Here is a 7,771-nt window from a genome sequence, read left to right on the forward strand (position 1 = left end):
GGAGGCGAGTAACATCTCGCCCAACCTTGCCCTACTTTTCTAAACGTTTTCAAAGAGTTTTTTTTTTTAGTTTTGATGAGCCAAAAATGAAATTTTTGTACAAAGAATTGATTTTTATAGCATATAGTGGAATATATATGATTTCAGATTTATTCAAAATCCACAAACGTTTATTTGAATCGGAGATCTAGATCTGAAACGTTTTTACAAGAGTTTTAGCATGGGTTTTTGTTTTAATATGTTTTTAAACATAAATCGTATGATTCATGCTTGGAATTGATGGGGATGAGTTTAGATCAAATTTTGGGTATATAAGAACCTGTACAGATTTTTCTGCAGTCTGTCGGTCGACTGATCGGTCGACCGACGGGCAGTTTGTAAGCCATCAGTCGACTGATCAGTCGACTGACGGACTGATTCTGCTTTCTCAGCTTCTCGGTCGACTGGTCAGTCGACTGGCGAGCTGAGGCTGTGCTGCCTGAGCCTCATCAGTCGACATATGAGTCGACTGACGTCATCAGTCGACACATCAGTCGACTGATGAGCTGTTCTACAGATTTTTGATCTGTTTGAGTTGTCTTTCGGGGTCGCCTCGATAACCTGACCCTAGTTTATCATGTTAATGACTTATCTGTACATGTGGGTTGACTTATGACACAAGTTTAGACATGTACACCGAGATACGGGTGAGTTTAGATTATGTATATCTGTCCGCCTATACTTTTCACAGTTACACAGTCCTCGTGTTGGACAAGCATTACTTTATAGTCCTCGTGTTGGACACCCTTCCCACTTAGTCCTCGGGTTGGACATGCATTGCTTTTTAAATCTTCGTACTGGATATGTTTTACCACCCGGTCCATGCGTTGGACAACGGTCACACCCGGTCCATGCGTTGGACAACGGTCACACCCGGTCCATGCGTTGGACAACGGTCACACCCGGTCCATGCGTTGGACAACGGTCACACCCGGTCCATGCGTTGGACGTTTTTACTTCATGGCAGTCCATGGACTGGACGTTTAATATTTATATAGTCTAATGTTTTTGGACACTTAATCCGTTTTTCGGACAGCGAGCACTCATGTGAGTTTGACATGAGCACTTGTGGTGGCCTATGTCATGATTTCATTTATCGCGTAGAGATGGGTTTGTAATTTGTTTATTTAATTGTTTCTATAGTATTAAGACGTCATCGAGTTTAGGTATTTAGGGATTTACAATTTGAAGATATCAAGGTATATAACATGAGGTTTCCTTGTTTGGATATTTCGCTCGACGTACGTACAGCTCCGTTTTGTAAAATTCGCAAAATACCAAAAGCACGGTCCCATTGTTGTTAGGACAAATGATTTTTATATTATTATGTATTAATGTAATTTCTGTATAACAAACGAGCCCTTTCCCATGGGGTTGGTTGTGGATGTTTGGTCGCTAGCGGCTTTGACGCTCGGTTGTCCCTGCCCGGATATTCAGGTAAACGAGCCAGGAGCCCGGATGAGTCGTCAAGGTTGATGTGACACACTTTAGTGTTAGTATTAGTTATTGCTTATGTTAAGGAGCTCCACTATATGACTTTTGTTTAGACATTTGAAGAGCCTTAATTCTAAGAAGTTGTAAAGGCTGTGTGCCTATTTCGCTCTTGTCAGATATATGTAATTTTGAGACTTGTTGAGTATTCCAGATTTATCTATTCAGACATTTGACTAATGTATTTCTGTAATGTTGGATGAATGAGACGTTAATGTGAGTCACTATGCATTTGCATCAGTTATTTCTTTATTAGTGCTTTTACGCCCTGCTTTTGTACGCTAGTACTTGTTGTTGATTCCAACTAGAGAGAATAGTAAATTGGATGGTGAAAGCCATTGTTATTGCACGGTGTGGTGCATGACTTAGGTTGACATTTCTGGTTTCAGCCTCGGACTGCAGCCTTGTGTGAAACCCAAGGGGCGTCAAGCTTAAACGCTGGACTGCTGCATGTAGAGATTTTAGATCTGGTAGAAGCTGCTTCAGATATTTAGGTTGCGTCGGATGTTTTGGCTACCCAAGCACTTGGTTACAGTCGCGTGGATGTGGAGAATTTGATCTGACAGGCACATTGGGATTCAGAAGGCGTGTTTGACTATGGCGTATTGGCTGTCTGAGTTTGTTCTGACAGGTATGTCATGTTTGAACTATCGGAAGGTGAGAAGGTGTTGATCAGATCTTTGGGACATCGTAGCGGTGGAAGAGTGATGTTAGCTATCGCACGTTAGGTGGAGAATTACTCGCACATAACTTCAGATCATATTACATCGTATTGAAAGATTCCAGCTGATATGACACAGATTAGGAATATGTTGATTCGGATGCAATGAATGATGATTGATTCGAGTGCAGCTGATAGATTGTGTAGGATCTGAAAATAGATACACTAGAACACTAGAGGGGGGTGAATAGTATTCTTTTAAGATTTATGCAAAGTAGATTATAAATTGCAAAGAAAAATGGTAATCTCAGAAATTCACAATCACAAACACAATGTTTTATACTGGTTCCACTAATCCTGTGTACATCCCCAAGCAAATCCTGCTTGAGAGTTTCCACTATGATTTTGAATAAACTTACAAAATCAAAAGCAAACCTGACCAATTTGCAAGTCCCTGCAAATTACAACACCAATTGACAAACACCTTGCCAATTTACACACCAATCTCTAAACCAAGATATTAACACCTCTCACAACTTGAGAGAACTTTTGAAGCAACAATTTTAATTCCTATAAGCCTTGATTTGTAGTGTAGTGTAGTAGTGGCTTAGGAATGATTCTAACTTCTGTAAATTACCTAAACAATAAGTATTTGAATGATGTTCAAAGGCAATTTCAGAAACTTTTCTTTTTCTTAAAATCTGAATGTTTTTCACTTGAAAAATGCACAAAGATCAAAGCTTATGGGTATATAAGTCTCTGCATTTTTTCTGAACTGATAACCTATTTATAGCCCTTGAAAAGATAATTTTTGAACTTTAAAAACGTTTAAAAACGGCTATAAACTGTCATAAATTCAAACTTTGAATTCTGGAAAAACTGTATCTGTAGTCGACTACAATACAGATTAGTCGACTACACTGAGTTTAAAGAGACTCTGTGTATTCAGAAAATTTCTCAGTAGTCGACTACAAAGACCATTAGTCGACTACACTGTAATTTGACAGAAACTTAGAAAATAAATTTTGCCTTCAGTAGTCGACTATAATGTTGATTAGTCGACTATACTGTAAAATAACAGAAACTTATGTTTCTGTCAAACACTTGAGTAGTTGACTATAATCCATATTAGTCGACTATACTGTAAATTCACAGAAATATATATTTAAGTCTTATACACGAGTAGTCGACTACTATTCTAATTAGTCGACTACTAAGAGTAAAAAATATGAAATAAAAAGTTTTTATACTCAAGTTTTAACTATAATTCTAATGGTTAACATAGGGATTTCTATAGTTAACCAACACACTAAGCTTGTGTTAGTGTGTTCTAATATTATGTGTGTGCGTGTGTGTGATCAAGGCTTGTACAATAATTCTAAGTAAAAAAATGTAAAATACATTATCTCATATGTGCTTCATCTTCTTTACTTCATAATACCTTGAAATCAACTTGCACTTGTTCATATTTTGATATTGAAATCTGCATATAAAAGTTAGTGCATTTGTATAACACACATTGTATAAATTGTTATCATCAAAATACTATCATGAAGATATGATATTCAACGTTCTCCCCCTTTTTGATGATAACAAATAATTTATACATAAGTATGTATTTTATAACCAGGTTTAAACATTATGAAATAATCATACTTACTCCCCCTGCATATATACAAATTAGAGTCTATGTCAATACATAACAATACATAATTCTAATATAGGTAACTATTTCTCCCCCTTTGTTATCAACAAAAAGAGAAAAATATTTATGCTAAACATGATATTATTTCTTTAACATGTGCTAAAACTTTAAACAAATCATTCAGATTATAAACATAGTCCATAACTTCACCCATCCGAATAGGTAGGCAAAGACTTGCCATAAAGACCAAAAGTTTCATAATATTCATCACCATGATCTGTTTAAAATATGTAGCATATATATTAACTAACCAAACAACATCATAGTAAAATAAGCACATAATCAACATACTTGATATAGTAGCAATATATATTAACTAACCAAACAACATCATAGTAAAATAAGCACATAATCAACATACTTGATATAGTAGCAACATAAATAACATATGTCCTAACAACTCACAGCTACATAGTTTTTGATACCTAAACAAAATAACATATTTGTTTTTAAACTTAACATTAAAAACATCCAAATATAATATGATGCAAGCATAAACTTCTAAGGTGCTGGAGGAGGTTGCTGTCCTTGAAAGTATGCATTAAGCTTTGTGTCCAAGTCTTCAAACTTCTTGATTAGCTCTTCTTGATTACTAATGATATATGAATTCTGAGAATATAGAGCTCTCTGACTAGTTTCAAATTCAAGAATACGTGCACTTAGAGTGTTGTATTGCACGTCTGAAAAGCATGAGGGTTCTGTAGGAAATAGTGATGGTGGTTGACTAGAGGAAGCTCCTGCTTGAGTTGAAGATTGTGGAATATCTTGTGGAATTTCTTCTTGATGAGGATGAGGTTCATCTTGAGGATTTTGTTCTTGAATTTCAAAATTTGTTAACTTCATCCTAGTTAGGGCATTGGAATCAAAGAATTCAATGGAACGGACAACAGAATTTTCAGATTGGAGATCCACATAAAATTTGTCAAAAATTTTTGTTAAAAAGGCACCATAAGGAAGAAATCCTCTTGGTATTATCAGAAGATTATCAAAGTAAACTTCAGTCCAATTAACTTGGATATTTCCCATTATAGCATATAGAGCTTTTGCTAAATCTAGGGAAATGAAATGAAAACTCCTAGTTTTTGGAAATAAGTTATACGCTAAGATTCGTGCAATGAACCTAGGAATTGGACGAAGTTTGTTTGAGTTATTTAAAGGTTTGCCATATCCAGGAAGAAATATATGATTAGATAAAAGTTCTGAATCATTCATCCTAACTGACCTAAGAGAAACCCCTTGATAAGGAATATTGAAAATTTTTCCAATTGACTTTGTAGTCAAGTCAATCTCTATTCTTTTAACAAGAGTCTTAAGTTTTTCAGAACCACCAATAGTTCCCACACGTTCTATATTAGTATAGAACAATTGCACAAGAAAAGGATATGTGGGTTTTCTATTTTCAGCAGAGAATAATTCAAGCAATCCAACATTATCAAAATATGATCCAAAGTTCCAGGGAATAAAATCATCAAATTTCACAAATCGTCCTGGAAGAACTTCAAAAGTTGATATTTTGTTAAATTCTTCTAATAAATCAGGACTTTTTAAATAAATGATGATTTCATCGTTAATAGAAGTATGGATTTGCTTAGCTTTCTTAGATCTAGACATGATGAAACAGATAAATAACAAAAGATTCAAAGATCAAGTTTAGAAATATACCACAAACTGTTGAAACCGTAGATTAGTCGACTAGAACTTGGAGTAGTCGACTACTGAACTTGATAACTTGACAGATTTCAGAGAAAAATGAAGAACTTGATGAAAATTTGAGAACAAAGAAAATGCCCTAACCTGGAATCGTGAGATCTGAAGAGAGGAAGAAGAGGGCTCGGTTTTTAGATGGGTTAGTGGGTAGTTTTTAGGTTTTTACTTTATCTTTTAAAAGAAATTACATTGTATGGTTCAGATTTGGTAGTAAAACAAATGTAGGGTTAAGATTTGATCTTAGATATGTGGCTAGGATTGATAGAGTTAAAAATCTATGATTGAGATGAATTTTACTTAAATGAAACGGGTATTGGATTTTGGGTTTTAGGTTTGATTTAAGAAAAAAATCCAATAAGCTTTAAAACTGTAAAACTGTGAGTTCAGAATCAGTAGTCGACTAATAAGAGAAATAGTCGACTACACTGTATTCGACAGAAAGCTGATTTTTAGTTTTTGACTTAGAGTAGTCGACTATAGAAGCAATTAGTCGACTACACTGTAAACAACAGAGAGTTGATTTTAAGATTTTAACTTAGAGTAGTCGACTATAGATGAAATTAGTCGACTACACTATAATTCACAGAAATACTTATAAGCAAGACTTGTGCACGTAGTCGACTATAAGTCAAATTAGTCGACTATTAAGGGTATAAATGCATATGTGTTTGTTTTAAAGTTTTAATTTAAATCTTCAATTGAACATATACCTAATTTCCTTCTTAATTTAACATAAATTTCTTCTTTTAATGGTTTTGTTAATATATCTGCTATTTTTTTATCAGTAGGTATAAATTCTAATGAAATGTCACCTTTAAGCGCATGATCACGTAAGAAATGATGTTCAATGTGTTTTGTACGTGAGTGTTGAATAGGATTTTTAGATAAATTAATTGCACTAGAATTATCACACATAATAGATGATATGGGACAATTTATGCCATAATCAGTTAAAGTTTGTTTCATCCATAATATTTGTGCACATGCAAGACTTGCAGCAATATATTCAGCTTCAGTTGTTGATAATGATACTGAATTTTGTTTCTTACTAAACCAAGATACAAGTGAATGTCCTAAGAAATGACATGTTCCACTTGTACTTTTTCTATCAGATTTACATCCGGCAAAATCAGCATCACTATATGATATTAAATCAAAAGAACTATGTTTTGGATAAAATAAACCATAATTTGTAGTATCTTTAATATATCTAAAAATTCTTTTCACTACTTTAAGATGTGATTCTTTAGGATTAGACTAAAATCTAGCACATAAACATACACTAAACATAATATCAGGTCTACTTATAGTAATGTAAAGAAGTGATCCAATCATACCTCGATATAGCTTTTGATCAACATTCTTACCATTTTTATCTTTATCAAGTGATGTAGTGGTACTCATTGGTGTTGGTTTGCTTGTTGTATTTTTTATTCCGAAACGTTTGAGTAAATCTTTTGCATACTTACTTTGATTGATGAATATTTCTTCTTTCAATTGTTTAATTTGTAGTCCAAGGAAGAAATTTAGTTCACCCATGTGACTCATTTCAAATTCATCATGCATAGTCTTGGTAAATTCTTGATAAATATTATTGTTAGTAGAACCAAAAATAATATCATCTACATATATTTGAATTAGTAAAATATCTTTACTTATTTTCTTAATAAATAATGTTGAATCAACTTTTCCAATTTTAAAACCTGAAGTTAAAAGAAATTTCTTTAATCTATCATACCAAGCACGAGGTGCTTGTTTAAGACCATATAAAGCTTTCTTAAGTTTAAAAACATGATTTGGAAAACTTTCATGCTCAAAACCTGGATGTTGTTCTACGGAAACTTCTTCTTTTATAAAACCATTTAGAAAAGCGCTTTTAACATCCATTTGAAATAATTTAAAATTCATAATACATGCAAATGCAAGTAAAATCCTAATTGATTCTAATCGTGCAACTGGTGCATAAGTTTCATCATAATCAATTCATTCTTCTTGATTATAACCTTGAGCAACTAATCTAGCTTTGTTTCTAACAACTTGACCAAATTCATCTAATTTGTTTCTAAAAATCCATTTTGTTCCAATAATGGATTTATTTTGAGGTCTAGGTATAAGATCCCAAACATTATTTCTAGTAAATTGATTAAGTTCATCTTGCATAGCAATTA

Source organism: Asparagus officinalis, chromosome 9 (genome assembly GCF_001876935.1).
Source record: "Asparagus officinalis chromosome 9, Aspof.V1, whole genome shotgun sequence".
Classification (NCBI taxonomy): Eukaryota; Viridiplantae; Streptophyta; class Magnoliopsida; order Asparagales; family Asparagaceae; genus Asparagus; species Asparagus officinalis.